The sequence below is a fragment of the Gorilla gorilla genome, chromosome 16 (assembly GCF_029281585.2).
Source record: "Gorilla gorilla gorilla isolate KB3781 chromosome 16, NHGRI_mGorGor1-v2.1_pri, whole genome shotgun sequence".
Classification (NCBI taxonomy): Eukaryota; Metazoa; Chordata; class Mammalia; order Primates; family Hominidae; genus Gorilla; species Gorilla gorilla.
The window spans coordinates 61,339,408-61,359,123 of record NC_073240.2 but is presented as its reverse complement, the minus strand read 5'-3'; the positions used below and the strand labels follow the sequence as shown (position 1 = coordinate 61,359,123).

The 19,716-nt window shown below is 39.4% G+C and overlaps 1 protein-coding gene and 1 long non-coding RNA gene across 8 annotated transcripts in view; one reads left to right on the top strand and one right to left on the bottom strand.

Moving 5' to 3' along the window:
• Positions 1 to 19,716, top strand: part of RORA (RAR related orphan receptor A) — a 736,533-nt gene that overhangs the window by 640,554 nt on the left and 76,263 nt on the right. The window lies entirely within an intron of this gene.
• LOC109023482 (uncharacterized) overlaps positions 5,179 to 19,716 on the bottom strand; it is a 95,398-nt gene continuing 80,860 nt past the window's right edge. For all 5 annotated transcript variants that reach the window (XR_010130998.1, XR_010130999.1, XR_010131000.1 and 2 more), the window contains one exon: positions 5,179 to 5,569. This is a non-coding gene — a long non-coding RNA (uncharacterized lncRNA). The remainder of the gene's footprint in view (positions 5,570 to 19,716) is intronic.

Below are 19,716 nucleotides of genomic sequence, written 5' to 3'. Positions count from 1 at the left end.
TTGCTCTGGGGTACCTAGAAAAATAATATTTATAAATGGCCATTTACTGGAGAGAAGAAGTTACTGGATGGATGGATGGATGGATGGATGGATGGATGGATGAATAGATTTGCAGAGGTAGATGTAGGGTTCAGTTTTCTTAATCTCTTAAATTATTATAGGGATCAACAAAACCCCTTATGTGGAACAAATTTCCTAAGAATACTCTGTCATGGAAATGTTTTCTGCATTCATTTTTACTATTTACAGCAGTTATTAGTAAGAAATCAAGGCTGCCTTTATATGTTTCATATTTAATAATTTTAAAGCCATAATTAGACACTCAGAGTCAGCAGCTACACCACGTCTATGTTTCTCTACTTAAAAAACAGTTTTTTTGGAGCCATCTACCAGTGACAAGTCAGGTGTGAATTGACATTTGATAGTATCTCAAAGACCACATACAGACCCTCTGAGGAATGATTTACAAGTTCTGTCTCCCCCATCTAGCTATTCTACTGAAGATAACTCCCTTCCATCCCAACCTTTTGATTCATGAACTGAGAGAGTCGTAGTCAGAGCTTTTTCTATCCGTCAGTATTTTGTGTGACATGATAGAACATGATTTTTCTGTTAATTGTCAAGAGTGCTATGTCAAGAGATAGGAGGTCTAAATAGATGGATAATAGCATATACTATCCAATGGGCAAAATGCAAGGAAGCAGCTGAAATCTTTTGTTTCTGGATTTTCTTTTTGGAATGAAATTTGTTAGCCCTCATCATATTTTCAGGAAATAATACGATAACTTTAAAAATCTTTGCTCCTGTGGGTGTAAAAAATAATGTCAAGATTATTCCCTAGGTTTTCCAGTTATTTCATTTTTTAAAATGTTACTGCTTATGAAGTTTACTAGGCATTTCATAAACAAATAGGGAGATGATGCTAATCTATATTTATTTTGTGCTTTATGGTTTACAAACACTCTTACATCATTTAATCCTCCACAGAGAGTCACTGATAGTCCCATCAGTGACTGATGAAGAAACTGAGGCTCACAGAGGTTGCATTATAGCCTAGCTTTTCCATCTGATAACGTGGTGAAACAAGAACTACAACCCTAATTTCTATCTTCATGCCTCCCCTGGAGGAAGCTGTGAAAAACGTCCTGGATATAACTTTGTCTCTAGTTAGTGGAAATTATAACTCTGGCATTTTTATGGGAAAAAAATAGATCCAATTATGTAATGCTTTGCTGAGCCTAATATCTTTAAATTACTATTTAATAAAATCAGTTTGGTACAAATGGGGTTATTCTTATTTGCTTATCAGTAGCTCTCTTCATCCATGATTTTCATTAAGTCTGCTTGTTTTAAGAGGATATGAGTGAAATATAAGCATTATTTTCCCCAAGAATACAGAATACCATGAAGTACAGCTAACCTGTATAACCAATCGCCATTATGATAGAATTGAGAGATATATCTATATGTTCCACTTATCCTTAGGCAAAGGGAACGTTCACAAATGCATCTTCTAATTTTAATATGACTTTGTGTAGTATAAAGCTTACGAATTCTCGTGCTTGTGAGTGCTGTCCTGTTTGTTTTCATGACAGCTTAGGGGCATGATTGTAGATCTATTCTTGAGAAATCGTTTGTCTTTTAGAAAATCACGTGAAGTCTAAAAGTTTTCAAGTAGATCTGAAAAAGCTCATTTCTCACTTAGTGGGGAATGGCCTTAATGACTGCTGGATTAAGGTGTGTTTGTCTGAAAGCAAATAAGGATTATTTCAGTCTCAGACGAAACCTTTAAAGTCACTCAGATGAATGTCTCACTGGGATTTGGACCCTGCCCACAATATTTCTGCCAAGTAGTTATCTGGTTATGCTGGAACACCTCCAACGATGGGGAACTCACTATCTTTAAAGGTAGGTTACTCCATCTTGAATTAGAAAAGTCTTCTTATATCAAGCATAACTCTCTCCTTTGTACTTTTAATCCCTTATTCTGATCCTTTCCTTTGGGGCTGTGCAGAACACATTTAATCCATCTTTCAAATGAAAGACTGTAAGTCATTTGAAGACTAGTACTGTAACACACACACGCACATGCACACGCAGACACACACACACACCCCTCTAATACGTAATATCTGCTGTCCCTCTCCAGTCCTTTTTGCTGTAAGTGTGGTTCTGCCTTCCCACAATCTTGGTCAGTTTCTTCCTCAAACACACTTCAGTTTGCCTAGAACCACTTGAAATTTTGATGCCAAAGATGGACCCCAAGTGCCAGCTGTGATATAATTGACTTGGCACTTAACCCAGCACATAGTAAAGAGGCAGCCATGACTTAAAGATGAAAAACTTTTGTTTTAAAATTTTAAAGATAACATCAGCTAGCTGTATCGCTAGCACCTCTCACCACCAGTCTTTGTGATATCATTGTTTGTGAAAGTGGACTTTTGAACTGTTTAGGAATACTTTTAGTTCCATTTGAAGTTGATTATTAAGTATCCAGGAAAATCAAAGATACTACAAAAATAATTAAAGGAACATTAGAAGCATTTCAGGTATTTTTCTGCCGCATGTCAGATATGAGATAAGGCTGCCCTCTAGTGGTTACTTGCACATGGACGGCTAAACCCATAATGGTGCCAGTGAATTTCCCATCAGGCTAGTGGGAAGGTCAAAGGTTGTAGTTATTTTCTTAATTGGAATGAGAGACATTCTATTCCAGATTCAAAAGTTTAACTCGTTGTTTTTCATGGTTATCAGAAATGTAACTGTGGAAGAGATACTGAATTTTAAGTTTGCTTGGCAGGAAGTAAAGGAAAAAAATTTTTAACTTAAAGCTGATTTATTTGCTGTTTGGCTCAATATTAAATTTAAGGGAAATTTGGTTTGTGAGTAAACAATTGTTATGACATTTTTAGTAATCCTCGTATTTTTTTAAGTTTAAAACTCCATTCTATTTCCCAACCCTTGAATATCTTTTAAAAAGAGGTCGTCATTTGATGAGCTAAATTCAGCGTTTCCCCTTTTTAAATCTAGAGCTTTTCTTTTTCAAAAATGATAAACATTTAGTAAAAAAGTAAACTACAGTAGCTTTTGGGGGTAATAAAACAATTTTAAACATGGATGAAAAAAACTATTAACCCCTTGGTTTCTGAAGATTTATGGTTAGATCATTTGGTTCACTTAAGTATATACAGTTTGCCTAAAAAATAAGATAGAGGATATGTCAGAAACTCTGCATGAGGTAGCGACAAGCATTCATTTGCATATTTTTTAGGATAAATAGATAATACAAGTGGATTGTGGATTTGGATTCTGGTGTGATAACAAGTGTGAAACAATGGTAAAACAATCTGATTTCTGTGTCGGAATCTGAGGAATGAATATAGATCTTCCTATTTGCTTAAATGTTATTTGTTCCTGGTGCTACACAGAGGTATAAGAATGCACGTTTATATGAATTTTGCATTGCTGAAGAAGTCAAAGCCTTTGATCTGAGCTAGAATAACCAGGGTAATAATAATGACAAATAATCACCAGGCTTGTAAAGGATAATAGTGCTTATGTGTTCCTATTAGAAAGATGAAATTGCAGCGTTTCATGAAAAAGAAGAAAAAAATAAAAAGCAAGGAAAACCTGCTGTTTAAACCTTTCTATCATAGAAATAAGGCAGTGGTTCAGAAGTGAAGACTTGTGGTTAAGTTTCAGATCAGTTATTGAAGCCAACCGTTTCACAAACTGCGCCACCCAGAAGTGTGATTTTTTTCACCACATGAGAAGTATTCTCTTTTTCACAGAATGTTATTTTCATTTTTCGGTTGTTGGAAAGGTTTTTTTCCTCCTTCTTTTTATTTGTTTATCTCACTTCAAATCTTCTGTAGAACACTGGGTGAAAATAAGTAAATAAATTTGTTTCAGCAAATACTTAAGTGCCTATTGTGTGCTAGGTAATTCAGGTACCACCTTTGTGCTTTTATAATAGGAGCCGAGACACCTTCCTCCCAATCAAGTGTCTTAAGCCATGAATCAGCATTTAAAAAATGCACTGAGAAGTTGGCAGCCACACTTAGTCAGAGAAGGCTGCTTTATGACTGTTGGACTTACACATTTGCATTTGCTATAAGCTACATGCCATTTAAAACAAAGGAGATTTCTGTGACATGCCAAACAATGCAATGAAATGTTAATGTAACTGGATAAAGTCAAACCCTATACTTATGGATGAACATGATTTGCTTCCACATAAGCCATAAGTTAGCTCTAAAATCCTGCCTGAAACAGTGGTTCTGAAACTGTAGAGTACCACCCATACTCCAGAGAGTCTTAAGAAGGCAGATTCCTGGGTCTCACACAGAGTTTGATTCTGTCAGTCTGGGGTGAGGCCCACGAAGGCGTGTATTTACACAGCATCTCAGATGTTTCTGATGCAGCTGGTCCTTAGGCCTCACTTTGTGAAGCTCTCTGTTCTAGCCTGTCAGAGCCAGGTGGACCGCAGAGTCCTCCAGTCCTTTAGTGGTTCCCAAATGTCATTGATCTTCACAGTCATCTGGGAAGCATTTAAAAAATAAATGCCGTTCTCCAGCAACACCTGCACAGATCCTGCTTCCAAAAGCCTAGGGGGGGAGGCCAAGGAATCTTCTTTTGTAAAAGATCCTCTTGTGAGGATAAGACAGGTTTGGGAACCACTGCTCGGGGCTAACCCTTTCCTCTTACTCACGAGGAAAGGGAATCTCAGAAAGGTAAATTATATTAAGGTAACCATTCACTTCTCCTTAGCTCACTCCCTTCAGCATGGAAGAGGTGCCAGATGTGAGCAATTTCTGGCATTGTTATTAACACACGTGAAATATTTTTCTGTTAACTTTGGCCTTGCTGTCAACCAGCATGCAGAAGCAAGTGGGCAGACTGTTCCCTCAAATCTCTTACCCCAATTGGCCCAAACAGGAGAGAACCCTGAGGCTGTTTTGGTGCTGGAGGCTGCTGTGAGACTTTTCAAATACTGTGCTCCTTTTCGGCATAAAGCCTTGTCCAGAAGCCCCAGCCTCTGCATGTGACATAGACACAAAGTATTTTAGCCTTCAGTGTGTGCCTGGGCTGGGTCTTGCCAATACTGTGACCACTTAGCAGGAGCAGGCTAGGAGTCTTACTGCAGAAGTCAAGGCCAACTCAGTGGAAACAGTGATGTCTTTTCAAGGTTGCTTTATTCAGCCACAAAGTAAAGGTTTCAGTGCCCTGGAAGCTGATCAGTGCTTCCTGTTTAGCACATGGCCTTTCTCAGGCACTGAGCATCTGGTGTGTATCTGCCAGCGTCCAGGCTCTGGAGGTGACATCCAAACAGGGGAGACCAAATGCTGCCTTCGTGCAGCTTAGATTCTAGTCTGGTGGGATAGACGAAAGTAGACCTCCTCTGGCTGGTGTGGAGAAGGACCACCTGCCTGCTTCCACACTGCGACACCAGCCCCCTTTTTCTTTTGAAAATGCTGGTGTAGTATCTCATTATTGTCGCAGATGTGATGCTGGCGGCCGAGGGGACAGCAGTGATCATGTCAGTCTCTGGTCTCTGTGAGTGTACATTCTGGTGGGAGAGGTAGGTAATACTTAAGTAAACATATCAATGAACTAGATAAATGCAGATAATGACAACAGCTAAGCCAATGTAAAAACAGTATAATGGTTTAGAAATGCTTATGGCCTCATGGGTCAACATCAGGGAACTGAATCAAAAAATTTTCCCAACTGATGGTGAACATTTTGCAATAGACCTCACAGGTCATCTGCTCCCAACCTGGTCTGCATATTAATCTATCTAGAGAGTTTTTAAAAGATATATAAGCCCAGGCTGTGCTCTTACAGATTTCTGATTTTATTGGTCCCAAGGTGTAGAGCTCAAGTATTGCTACATTTTTAAAGATACTCAGATAATTCTGGTTGAGAAACCTCTGAAGCCCAACACCCTCACTTTGTACATGAGTCACCCTGTCCGCAGTGTAGCAAAACAATGTTGAGTAGTGGAAACCCCCCTACATAGGGTGGGGGAAGATGAAGATATGGGTTATTGTCCCAGATCTGCGATGCAATAATTGTCAGGTTAAACCTCAATTGTTCACTTTCCCTGTTTTTAAAGTTGAAGGGTTGGACTTGGTAGTCACCAAGATCTTTTCCATCTCTACCGTTCTATGAAAGTGTTTCTATTAAAACAGAAACATGGTCTAGTTTCTTGTTTGAGACTTGGGAGAGGCAAACAAATGCCTCCTACTTTCCTTATTCCCTGTCTCTACCCTTAATTGCTATAGGTCCTTCGATCAGCTAATCAGTTCCTTTTGGAAGTGAAAATTTAAGATAGAAAGAGGTAATTACTTTATGCTATTTAAATAAATTTAAGAACAAGCAAGTTTTCATTAATATTAATAATAAATATGCCCAGACTTAGTTCTAGTAAATTACAGTCATACCTTATTTATCAAATTGTAGCCTAAAGCTTTTTCCGTTTTTGATGGTTGATTTAAAACCAAGGGGCGGGGGCAGTTGTTTAAAAATGGAAACCGTGGAGTAGCCTTAACCATTGCATACCACAGTAATTTTATTCTTTACCAAATATTCCAGGCCAGGAACCCAAAGAAATTGAGTCTCTCCCAATGTATCGTCTGCAGTTTATTAGCAAGCAGAAACAATGTATCTCTTGTGATGCCATCTTATTTTATAAAAAAGAAAAGCAGAACTAAGCTCCAGCATGAAAAAATATCATTTAACTTCCTAATTTGAGACCTGGCATCTTTAAAAACTTGGATTTCATTGAAACATTTATTCAAAAAGACAGCAGTTCATTATAAACCAGCATGGTGTGATGTAAGCACCTTAAGTTTATTTCCTTGTGTGGAATTTCCCAGTGGGGTTTGATAGTATTCAGCAGTTTCAGAAGCGATAAAGGAGTTTGGAAAGAAAATCTGATGGGAGCTGGTAAATGAAATTAGAGCCATATCTTTTTCAACAGAGATCTTTAAAGATGTGCATACTGCCTATTTTGTATATATCTAAGAAATTGTACATACATTGCATTCACAGCCACGTTTGCCCTAGACACAAGATTATGAAAAATCATCCTCCTCTAACTTAAGTTGCATCCGTAATATCAAGCAACTTTTGAAAATGATATTGTTTAACAAAACAATTGGTTTGATAGAAATCCATTTCAAAAGCAATGTTTCTACCACAAGCAAAATCTTGTAAAACAGAAGCATTTTGTTTCCACTATTGCAGAGAAACAAAGTTGTTTAAGATGAGTTAAGATGTCTCAGAGTTTTGGCAGTCTTTCTAAGCCCCCTGCTGCTGTTGCGTTCAGAATCCCTTTTGAAGTGGCTTGGAAGTTTCAATGCAATTTCAGTGGCTGCTTAGGGGAAATATTGGCTAAACTACTCATTTCAACTGTTAAGATGGATCGAGCGTTTTCAGAATGTTTTCGTTTGCTAGAAATATGTTTTGCACTGGGGCTTCTCTTGTTGAAGAAGGTTGGTTACCAGCCATCTGATGATGCCTCAGGGTGTTTACAGAAAATGTGGGTGCTGTAGTTATATTTGAGCACAGCCCTCCCCCAACAAAGATAGTGTGGTAATCAGCAGGAATGTGAAAACATGTATTTAAGGATTGATGCTTGTAAAAGAGGTGCTGTAAAGAAACATGGTTGTTCAGATGTAAGAAATGACTGACAGCTCTCTTTGTAGGCATGCTAGTAACAATAAAGTCTAGAAGTTCAACATCAAAGCGATCACAGCTTACTCCACCAGTGACTTGTACATCAAAGAGGGAGCACAAGACAAAGGAAGTGCACTGAGGTATGTTTCTGCCTCATAGCCAGATCCTCAGGGGGAGCTCCCAGAGCTCCTTTCATGAATGCATAGTGATTTTTGCAGATCAGCGTCTTCATTTCATAAATGACCAGGAATATAAAAGCAGGGCAAATGAACGCCATAATTGCTCACATCACTTTAAGTTTGGTTCGGAAAGATTCATCACAGGAGCGATTGGTCTCTCTGGTTTCCTTGAGTAGTGAATTCTATACCAGTGTGGGCAACTCTAACTTCGCCTAATATAGTACAGGGAATTATTCACAAAATAAGAGAAAACAAAGTGGATACATTTCAAATTGGTGGATTGGAATTATGCTTGAGAACATAAAACTGGACCTAAGTTAGTGCAGTATGCCTCTTTTTTCTTTCCTGTTGATTGCTTAATTTTTTGAGATTAACCTTGTGGGTGGATGTCTGCTGAATCAGGTGTGCATTACTTAACAGGTGTGTGAGATAATGAACTTTAGACCTGTTAAACCAGCTCTTAATTAATCACCAGATCTATGCCTCAGTTCTCCAACTCAAATCATGCGTACTCCAAAATGCCAGAAGTAGAACAGGAAGAAGAGTCTGGGTTTGACTTTCTTCCCTCTCTCTTGATATTACATTGAAAATAAAATTAACCATGCAAGTATTATGAGTGGTTTTAAATAATGTGCTTTTTTTTTGCTTGCCTTTGAAATTTAAAGTTCTTTTATAGTTCATCTTCAGTAATTTACTCATTTTTAAATGCTATTGAAAAATAGTAGTGCTCTGTGTAGTCATTAATAAATACAAAGCAGCTTTCTCAAGGCTCTAGGGAGACCTAATAAACGCAACTGTGTTACTAAATGATGCTATACTGAGCTGACAAAAGTAGTGCATCGGTAAACAGAAGTTAGAAAGCAAGAAGTTAAAGAACTATAGGGGATTATGTAGACATCAAGGGTTGAAAATTATAATAAGGCCTCTTTAGGGGAGCATTAATTTGCATGGGGCTGAATTAGGACAACCAATCATTTCTGAGGACACTACTAAGAGCTCATCCAAAATACCCCCAAAGTGAAAGGTTTGGGAGAGAGTTGGGACTTAGGTGAGATGGAGGGGGGACTGAGCATGTCATATTTCCTATAACTCATGGTAGTTCAATAGTTTTCTCAATAGCATGTTAGAATAGCTAGCTTTCTTTGTTAGGAGAAAATGCTGATGAAATCAACAGTACTGTAATTTCTTTGTTCTATACACACAGTTTATGTTGAACTACCACAATGGAATTTTTTTTTTAAGCAGGAAGGGCAGGAGAGTGGAGACAGAAATAAACCTTTTAAATCTTCTTTACGTGAACCCCACAAGGACATAAGCATTTAGCAGATTAGAGAGTGTTTGGATTTATAGATACTATCCTCTATAGTAGTGGTCTTCAATGTGTGATCCAGGGACCCCCTGCGGGGCCCCAAGGCCCTCTCAGAAGCTCCAAGAGATAAAAACCAGTTCCATAACAATACTGAGGCATTGTTTCCCCTTTTTACTACGGTGACCACCATTTGTATTAATGGTGCAAAGCATTGGTGGGTAAAACTGCTGGCACCTTAGCAGGAAGCAGGACAGTAATGCCAAGCTGTACCAGCAGTCATGGTATTCTTCATTACTGTGCAGTTGCTGTTAAAAAAAAAAAAAAAAAAAAAAAAAAACCGGGCACGGTGGCTCACACCTGTAATCCTAGCACTTTGTGAGGCCGAGGCAGGCGGATCGATCACAAGGTCAGGAGATCGAGACCATCCTGGCTAACATGGTGAAACCCCATCCCTACTGAAAATACAAAAAATCAGCTGGGCGTGGTGGCGGGCGCCTGTAGTCCCAGCTACTCAGGAGGCTGAGGCGGGAGAATGGCATGAACCTGGGAGGTGGAGCTTGCAGTGAGCCGAGATTGCGCCACTTAACTCCAGCCTGGGCAACAGAGTGACACTCTGTCTCAAAAAAAAAAAAAAAGTTTCATTTAAGAATGTCCTTGATGAAGCAGAAAAATTTATTAACTTTATTAAATTTTGACCCTCGAGTCCATACCTTTTTAATGTTCTTTATGACAAAATTGGAAGTTTGCATAAAGCACTTCTGCTTTATACTACTAAGTACCATGTTTGTCTCCAGGGAAAAGTACTTGTGTCATTGTTTGAGTTAAGAGCTGAACTAGCTGTTTTTTGAATGGAATGCCACTTTACTTAATAGAATAACGGACTATAATTATTCAGATGTGGATATGTTTCATATATTTTCTCAAAAATGAACTTTGAGTCTGTTATCTCCTGAGAAACAGTTCACAGTATTTACTGCCCATACATTCAGGCAAAGATCTGAATTTTGGAAAACTTGTATCCAACCCCAGGAATCTGACAGCTTCCCAATACTAAAAAACTTTTCTGATGGTATGGGTAGTGATATTAATCAACATAATTCCTTGATATAACCACATCTAATAATGAAATGTGTCAAAATCTGGAAGATATACAAAACCCAGTGAACCAGTAGTTTCCAAGTGACCCATGGATGATATTTTAAAAATATATGTAGGTAAATGATCCACTCAAAGTGCAAAATATACCAGTGTATTTTAATTTAACAAAGTACAAAAAGTCAGTGATATGGCTTCAGGTTCCATATGCTAACTAATCTTTAAGAAACTACCACTTGTTGAGTTTTAGTGTAGTACCACAGAAGAATATCCAAAATTATCTGAAAAGGCTATTATAATACCTCTCCTTTTTCTGGCTACATATCTTTGTGAGGCCAGATTTTCTTCACATACATCAACCATAAGAGCATAACACAACAGATTGAATGCAGAAGCAGCTATGAGAATCTACTTGTCTTCTTTTAATAGCCAGATATAAAAAGATTCGCAAAAATGTAAAATAATGGTATTCTTCATGCTAACTTTTTGTCTTATAAAATATACTTATTTTTATATGTTAATATGCAATGTGTTTATTACTATTATTTTAAGTTGAATTATAAGTAAATTGTGTAAATTTCCCAGTTTTAACTTCTAATATGGTAATGACTGATGTATAACCTACAAAAACAAAAGCTGTTTGCAGCTTTTTTTTTTTTTTTTGGAAACAGAGTCTCACTCTGTCACCCAGGCTGGAGTACAGTGGCGCGATCTCGGCTTGCTGCAACCTCCACCTCCCAGGTTCAAGTGATTCTCCTGCCTCAGCCTCCCGAGTAGCTGACATTACAGACACGCACCACCACACCCAGCTAATTTTTGTATTTTTAGTAGAGACAGGGTTTCACCATGTTGGCCAGGCTGGTCTCGAACTCCTGACCTCAGGTGATCCGCCTGTCTCAGACTCCCAAAGTACTGGGATTACAGGCGTGAGCCACCACACCAGGCCTCTTTGCAGTTTTTAGAAGCATAAAAGTATACAGAGACCAAAAAGTTTGAGAGCTCTTGCTCTACAATTTACTGTAGGAGACATAGTCTGAAAATTGTATGACAAAGCACAAGGTAATGATAGAAGGGGCTTTAAATTCAGACAGATTTATCAGATGACCTATAAATTATATTAAAGAAAGCACTTTCAAACATGAATTCCAGAGCAAATTTTGTAATCCTCGTTTTCTTTATAATGTCTTCATCTTTCATAACAGTGGAAGACCAGAATCTTTGGTGATATTCTATTTTCAGAGATTTTGGGGTTTTTTTAAATTAATATAGCAAAGATCTGGGCATAAAATTTGTGGTTTACAGAGGCTTTACAGTTTATCTTTAATCATCTGCAACCTATATTAGCAAAAATAGTACTAGTAAATGATGGCTGTTTTTCTTTTTGGTTTGGGCTGGTGTGGAGGAAAAAGCTTTTATACAATTAGTACCACTTCCAGAGCTATCCCAGCTCCTGAAAGATGTGAAACTTTTGTCATGAATGTAGGCACCTTGGAGAATTTTATGACTGTGTATAGAGATGGAAAGCCCTTGCAGGCCTGCCACAATGCAAGTGATAGGCACCTTAACACATATACCATTCACTCCCCATCAGACCTTCTCCAAGGGGGAAGAGTTCTGCCCAGATAGCTGTCAGCACCTGAGTGTGACAAGGAGGCTAAGCCCTCGACTAACAGATACACTTGGCAGAATCAGTTCCATTATACTAATTAAATATGTGAAAGCTCAACCTTCCCTGAAATTTCTTGTGAAAAATAACATGCAGTTAGAAAGCAATGCCCAAATACTTGTCCTTAATTTTATAATCACTTTGTTGGCATCTAACATATAGACATTCACATTGCCCTTTGTGGCTGGGCCATCTGCCTCTTTGTTATTATCAAATAGGGGGCATTCAGGTCTTGCATTCCATTTGGTTTCCTATCAAAAGGCTGTCCATTGAGTGGGAGCAAATGTGTTTTGGCACATTCTGCATTTCCAGGGTCTTGCTTCTGACTGTTATAACTAAGAGAGAAGTTGGTGCCCCCAGAGCCAAATCAGTCTCAGAATATTGGGATACGTTGCTCCCAGCATAGTTTTATTAGCCAGTTAAAGGGATAGGCTGAAGCATACTCACTGTATAAACAGACTCACTGTATAAACAGAGGTTGTGCAATGGCCCACAGCCACGCTGCCCATGAGAAAAAGCACCTCCTGTCTTCTGTGGATCTACCCAAAATTAGGAGGGCTGAGGAGAATGAGATGGCCCCGTTTCAGAACAACTCACAGTGGTGATGTGGGGGAAGGATGGGAGTGAAGAGGAAGGAAAGCAAGGCAAGCCACGCTCTATTCTTGGAGAGGGTGTTGGGAAGGTGCAGCTGAGGAAATCCTGGCCGTTTAAAGGGTGAGAGAAATAACTACATGCCCATTCGTGGTTAAAAAGAAAACAAAACTTCTAACTTTCCAATTTGGGAAATACAAGTGTAAGATAATTATTCTCTTTGAAGTAAAATAAAATGGCTCATGTTTAGGCATTGTATTTTATTAAACTTTTAGCATTTTCTGGCTAACTGAACTTTAAACAATAAATTTTATAAGCTAAGTTTTGCATTATTCGGTGATTTTGACCCAGGCATGGAAAACTATTTTAAAAAACCAAAGGGACATTTTTTTTTTCTTGATCTGGGAGTATTGCCTGTGAAAATTCATAAAGCTTACATTTATCATTTGTGTCTGTTTCTGTTTGCATGTTGCACTTCAATAAAAAGCTTACCAAAGGGCAGGAGGATTCCAGTAATTTTTTTTTTTTGTAAATAATGTACTCTCAGTACTGAAAATATTCTCTAGACTCGACTTTGGAATTTTTCACTCTGTCATTTACTAAACATTTTGTTTATTCTCAGTTCCTTTGTACCACCACTTCACAAAGGTAAACTGGACCTACGACCTTACAGTAGGGAAACTGAAGGCATTTATACTTCAAGTACAGGTACAAAGCCGTAACTCCGTATCATGAAGGCCAAGTATGAACCTTTACAGGATTGTTTTCTTGCTTTATAACCATTGGCTTTTGAATGACCTGCTAGTCAAGTGGGAAGGAAAAAGTGAATCAGAAGATGTGGTGACGTTGCTATAGGAATAGGAAGGTCTTCTAAGACTTAATGCTGTCTGTGTACATTCTAGCTCTTTGCTGAAGGTTCTGGCCCTAGGTTAAGGCTGGCATTAGACAAACGGAGTTATGTTTTCAAACTTTATCATCTCCTCTCTTAGGGCTCTCGGTGGCCTTCTGGTTTAGCTGAGGGCAGAGTTGCCTAATCACCACATAAAAAACCGAGTAGTACAATCTCCAGACCTCCTCCTCTTCTCCTGCCCCTGACTCAGTAGTTTGATCTTCTGTCCCATTCTCTCCTGGCTCTTCCGGGTGACACAAGATACAGAAATAAGAAAGACTCTCAGAAAGTTGGCATAGGCATAAGAGCAAGCATGGATCTGGAAATTTTTCCAAATATAAGTCTTAAGTCCCAGAAATGCCACGTATTAGCTGATGGATCTTGGGCAAGTCATGTAACCTCACTAAACCTCAGTTTTATCATCTATCAAATAAAGATGATAATAACATCTACCTCATAGGGATTTTTGGGAAGAAGGAAGTAACACATGGAAGGTACTTAATGCAATGTCTCACATGTGACAAGCACTTAGCATATGGCAGGCACTGAAGAAGTGTTGTTATTAACATCCCCATCCTCTCATCCTCTTGTACACGTGGTAAATGGTACACGTCATGTATTCAAGTTTGAAGTTAGGGTAATGAGTTCATCCAGCCTTAGCCGGTACACATTGCATTTTAACAGGGGCCTTTGCCAGTGCCCAAGCATATGAGTTATGTGGTCTGGTCAGATGGGGGCTGATGGAAGAAGAACTTGCATGAAATTCTCATCATATAACATAAGAGGCTTCTAATTCTGCATTTTCCAAGCCCTGCTATTTGTAACCAGTAATATATGTTCTAAGCCTATCATTTATAAAGCGCTTCCTGTGTGCCAAGCACCATGAAATGGATTACCACATTTAATACTTACATTAGCCTTTCATCCTCCTTTTTACAGAGGAGGAAGCGGAGACTCAGAGACGCAGAGCAACCTGTCTAGGATCACAGGGCTAGCACATAGCTCCAATTGGGGGCTGAGTCTGCCAGACTCGCAGGGCTGGGCTAACCCTGCTCTGTTCTGACCCAACAGCCCCAGCACCACCGGAGTCTCAGAAACTCACATTCTTCCAGATTCCGAGATTAGGTCATCATGCAAATTGAGGTTAGGGGCTTTTTCTGAACACTGCAGTAGAATGGAAGTAGACAAAATACACATAGAAATGGATTGAGCATCTGATGTGTGCCAGGCACTATAAAAAGTGCTGGAACCAGAAAGATGAAAAGAAGTGGTCCCTGCCTTCAAGGAGCTCACAGGCCAGGGAGGGCCCAAGGTGGAAATAAAATCATGACATAGTGTAAATGCCAGAGCAGAGGAATGCAGGAGATGATAGGAGCACAGAGGAGGAGCACAAATCAGACTGAAGGGTTAGGAACAGCTTTTTGGAAGAAGTGAAGGCTTAGCTGAGCTTTGAAGCAAAGGAAGGTTATTGCCAACAAATGGTAGTTTGTGAAAATCCTTGAAAGCTAGACAGCGAGCAAGGCAAGTCGGGGACTGCAGGAGACAAGGCATGTAGAGGAGACCGGTGGGGTCTGAACTATGACAGGCTCTCACCCTCATTCTACGGGAGTTGTTCATTCTACTGAAGGTGCCGGGAGGCCACGGAGGGAGGCTGCCAGATATTTTTAAGGCACATGAAGAAACACGAGAAACAATGAGATATTCTCAGTATCTTCCTTTCCCTTAATTATTTCAAGAGATAAAAAAGCTTTTTGGATGCGGCAAAGGTCTCTTCTGTGGTATGATTTGGGTTTCTGTGCGGCCGCTCTGCCTCTTGTATGGTGTTGAGAGAGGTATGAAGGGCATCCGCCATGAGTCTTCAATGGATTTCTGCACTTTGCTTGATATAAATTGATTCAGGGACTTCATTATGATGTCGTTAAGATGAATGGGGCAGTAGTGTTTTGGCTTAACGCTGCCAGAAGGAGGGAAAACAAGTTTCTGTGGTGCCGCAGTTCAATCATGCTGCTTACAGAAGTAGGGCCATGAAAGGACGGAGGATTGTGTCTTTGATACTAGAAACCCTGTAGCCCTGTTGGTGCTACAAGCGAATGCTTAAATTAAAGGTTGGAGCCAGCTTTCAAGTATTGACTGTCGAGCAAAAAGCTCAGCCCACACTCATGTACTTACTCAGCCTTGTTAAAATAAAAATACACTCTCGGCTGAGCTCGTGTCACAGCCAGTGTAATTATTACATTAAAGATTGTTGTTTGAATTAGAGTTGCTGTGGTACACGTTTATTTAAAGATATGCTTGGTAATTTAGTACATGTTAGTCAGGACTCATGCCCATACTGTGAAGAAGTATTCGTTGCCAGCTGCCTCTCAGGTTGTTTTTGTATTCAAGGTAAACACTTGAAACTTGACAAATTGATCCAGAATAGTGGTGATCTGACTTCCTTGCCACAGGACCAGCGGCTTAACTCACTCAGCTCTCATCTCCTACCGAGGATGAAAACAGCCTCAACCACATTGGATTATTTTGAGGTTGTTAAATGAGGTAATACATTTCAGGTGGTTGGCCCATCAATAAGTGCTTCTTCATAAATATAGTTTTGTTATCTATATTATGTATAGATTTGTTTTTAAATGGTAGGAGGGAGTATGACTAAAAAGCCCCTCTTTTTTTTTTCTTGCTACCAATGGTAAAAGCCGGATGATCCAGTTGTCTATAATAGCCATGCATTTATTAAACCCTGTGGGTTATAACCCCTCTGTTTCTTATGGTTCACTATGCCCAGAGCATTCGAGTGTTTAGTAAAGTTGTGAAAGGCTTTGCAAATGTGAGGGATGATGCCCATTTTCTGGTAGGTTTCTTATGGGGTTCTTTCCCCCAACATACACATTTCTGAGTGACTGTCCCCTCTTTGCCCTTTGCTGGCCATGTGAAATGCAGGACCACATCTTCTCCAACAGATGAATCCACATTAAAGCCACTCACTGACCTGCTTTCTACATTTAAAGCTACTCAACTTTGCTATGTAATTGTAAGGCTCCCAAATTCAAAGCATGGCTAGTGAGCAATGGATGAGGGTATACCTAGTATTTTTTCCGTAGACTTATGGAATCTTATGCATGGAATTTAGATATCAGGCCTCCCTGTCCTCATCTGGGAGTGCTGGGATTCATGAGCTACTCCTATGTGCTCTGCAGTACGTTCTGGTGTGTTTAAGGTAAGGTATTATTCTGTTTACATAAATCACCCTCACACCTTGTACTTTTTCATGGATTATTACTTTTTTAATGAGGTAACAGAAATGCAGTGAGGTCAATTTATGTGTTGGCATAACATTCTAAAAAGTGAATTTTGATAACTTCCCAGCAGGGAAGAAAATTTTCATTGTAGAAGGTGACATAGCTAAATACAACAGTCCCATAACTACCTGGGCATTTTATAGACTATTAGACCTGCAAGAGACCTTAGCAGTCATCTAGTCCAATCTGCTAACTTTATAATCGCGTAGTTGGGAGATTAAACACCATGTCAGGATAAGTTAGTGGCAGGGACTAAAATCAGGGACCCCTCATGCCTCTTCATGATCTTTCCATAGTTCATGCTTCATCTAAGAGTGCCACAGAGAGCTCAGATGTAATATTATGATATCAAAAAGTGCTGTAAGTGATGTTTTAGGCCTCTTTAACTCTTTTAAAAACTAGGCTATTCATTTCTATCAAAAGGTTTAATTGGCCTGCACAATTATTTGTGTTTTCACAGAAAAGAGAAAAAACTAATTCTAGTTAAGAGTAACAGCACACAGTAGGACTCATATGCACTGGAGCTTTAATTTAGTCTTTACAGGCGCACACACACACACAAAAAAACACAGGAAACCACTTCAAATATACCATTACGATGAATTCAAACTGTGTCAGGGACATCAGCAAAACAGTGTCCCTTCATGCTGAGTATTGTGAAAATGTATCCTTGTTGTTTGCTGCGGTCTCCTGTGGGAGGCACATCGAAATTACTACACCCCCCGGGAAAAAAAATAGCAAGAACAGTAAATAACAGCCTTCAGATAATACAGATGGGTAAACATTTCCAGAATTGATTATAGCAACTACTGTTGACAAGCCACTAGCAGGCAAAATGAGGAGAGAAAAAAAAAGAACTTTTATCTGCCATTCAACACTGGGCATACAAGGCAGGATACAGACAGGGCAAAATAGCTGATTAATATGGTAATGTACTTCATTGCACATGTAGGGTCATGAGAGAGGCCTGAGAGTTACCTGGTCCAAGCCACTCCTGTTACCCCAGAGAAAACAGAAACTCGGAAAGGTTAAGTGGCTGCCCAGCATCACACACTTAGCAGCAAAGCCAATTTTGGAACCTTAGTCTCTTGACTCTCAGTCTAGTGCTCCAACTACTGTACCGTGACCCTCTAATTGAATCTATGATGGCACCTGTGTCAGGGGTACAAGATGAGGCTCATGGAAATTTATCCAAATGAATAGCTGTTTTAAAATCATCATTAAAACTGTCCATGGGCCAGGCGCAGTAGCTCACACCTGTAATCGCAGCACTTTGGGAGGCCAAGGTGGGCAGATTTCCTAAGCCCAGGAGTTCAAGACCATCATGGGCAACATGGTGAAACACTGTCTCTACAAAAAACGCAAAATAATAATAATATAATAATAAACTGGGTATGGTGGCATGCATTATAGTCCCAGCTACTCAGGAGACTGAGGTAGGAGGATAACCTGAGCCTGGGGAAGTCAAGTCTGCAGTGAGCTGTGATCATACCACTACCCTCCAGCCTGGGTGACAGAGCAGGACTTTGTCTGAAAAACAAACACATACACCCACACAAAACAAAAATAATGCTGTCCATGTTTTTAAGCATTCTCCTGAAGACAAAAACTTGTTAATATGGTACCATATAAAATCTCAGTTTATCTTCACATCCAGAAAGGAAGGCATTTTTCATGCACATTTAGTTACTCAACAAATATTTATGAAGTGCCCGGGCTGTGTTTGTGTTATTGACGGCCCGTGATCGGCTATCTTCTCTCTTGTCTCGGAGTCAAATAAGCAGGGGGATTGTTGGATCTGTCCCCTTCACCTCCCTTCTGTCGAAGGATCTCATGCTCACATTGTCTTACTTTTCTCTCATTTTTCCTATCCTTTTAATCTGATCTTTAAATGTCAGTCTCTGTTCTCATCTCCCTTTTTAACGAGTGTGGGTTTCTCATGTTTATCTTGCTCTCCTTTTGCTGACGTATTTGCATCACTTTAGCTGCAGTTAATATCTGCTAAATCAAACCATATTGGCTTGAATAACTTCCATTGATTTGTGAATAAAAGAATGCTTCAGCTGCCTGGCCCTGCTCTCTGTACGTTCTTTGTCGCCAGTAGGTTTAACTTACTCAAAACCTTCCTTGTCTGCATCCCTCTTTTACCCTTGTATTGTTCATCCTCCCCTGTTCAAGCCATTCACCCTTTTGAGCTGTCGTTACTGTAAGGGAGTGACTGCTATTTCATTTACTCATTATTTACTGAATGAGGAGACTAATTGTCATTTTTCTTTGCTGTTGCCCTGTTTCCCCTTTTAACCACCACCCTTCCGCCCCATTATGGTGAGGACCAAAATCACTGTTGTCATTAGCTAGCCTGTATTGAGCATCTACTACATATTTACTAAGCATCATTCAGAAGACTTGAATTTTGTAAAAATGAATCCTTTGGGTTTTTTCTTTTTCTTTTTAAAGAGACAGGGTCTCACAGGCTGGAGTGCAGTGTTGCCATCATAGCTCACTGTAACCTGGAACTCCTAGGCTCAAGTGATCCTTCTGCCTCAGCCTCGCCAGTAGCTGGGGCTACAGGCATGTGACACCACACATGGCTTTTTTTTTTTTTTTTTTTTTTTTTTAAAGAGATGGAGTCTCTCCATGTGGCCTAGGCTAGTCTCGAACTCTTAGGTTCAAGCAGTCCTCCCACCTCAGTGGTTTCTTTTGAGAAGGAGTGCAAAATGAACAAGCCACTTTCGTTGATTAATTTAATTCAACCAATTTTCTATATATAATACCTCTTACCACAAAGAAATGATTAGATTCTAAATGCCAGAAGATAGAGGTGTGAAAAGACACTAACCACAAAAAGGCCTTTTGTAAATTGTATTGTCAGCCTATTTTAAACTCCAGGAAATGCCATAATCTTGAGATTTTTTTTTAGCACAAAACCATCTAAACTGAAATCCATATGAAAAATATCAAAACTATTCAGTCAACTTTTACCTATTTCACTTTGTCATCAACAACTCCCT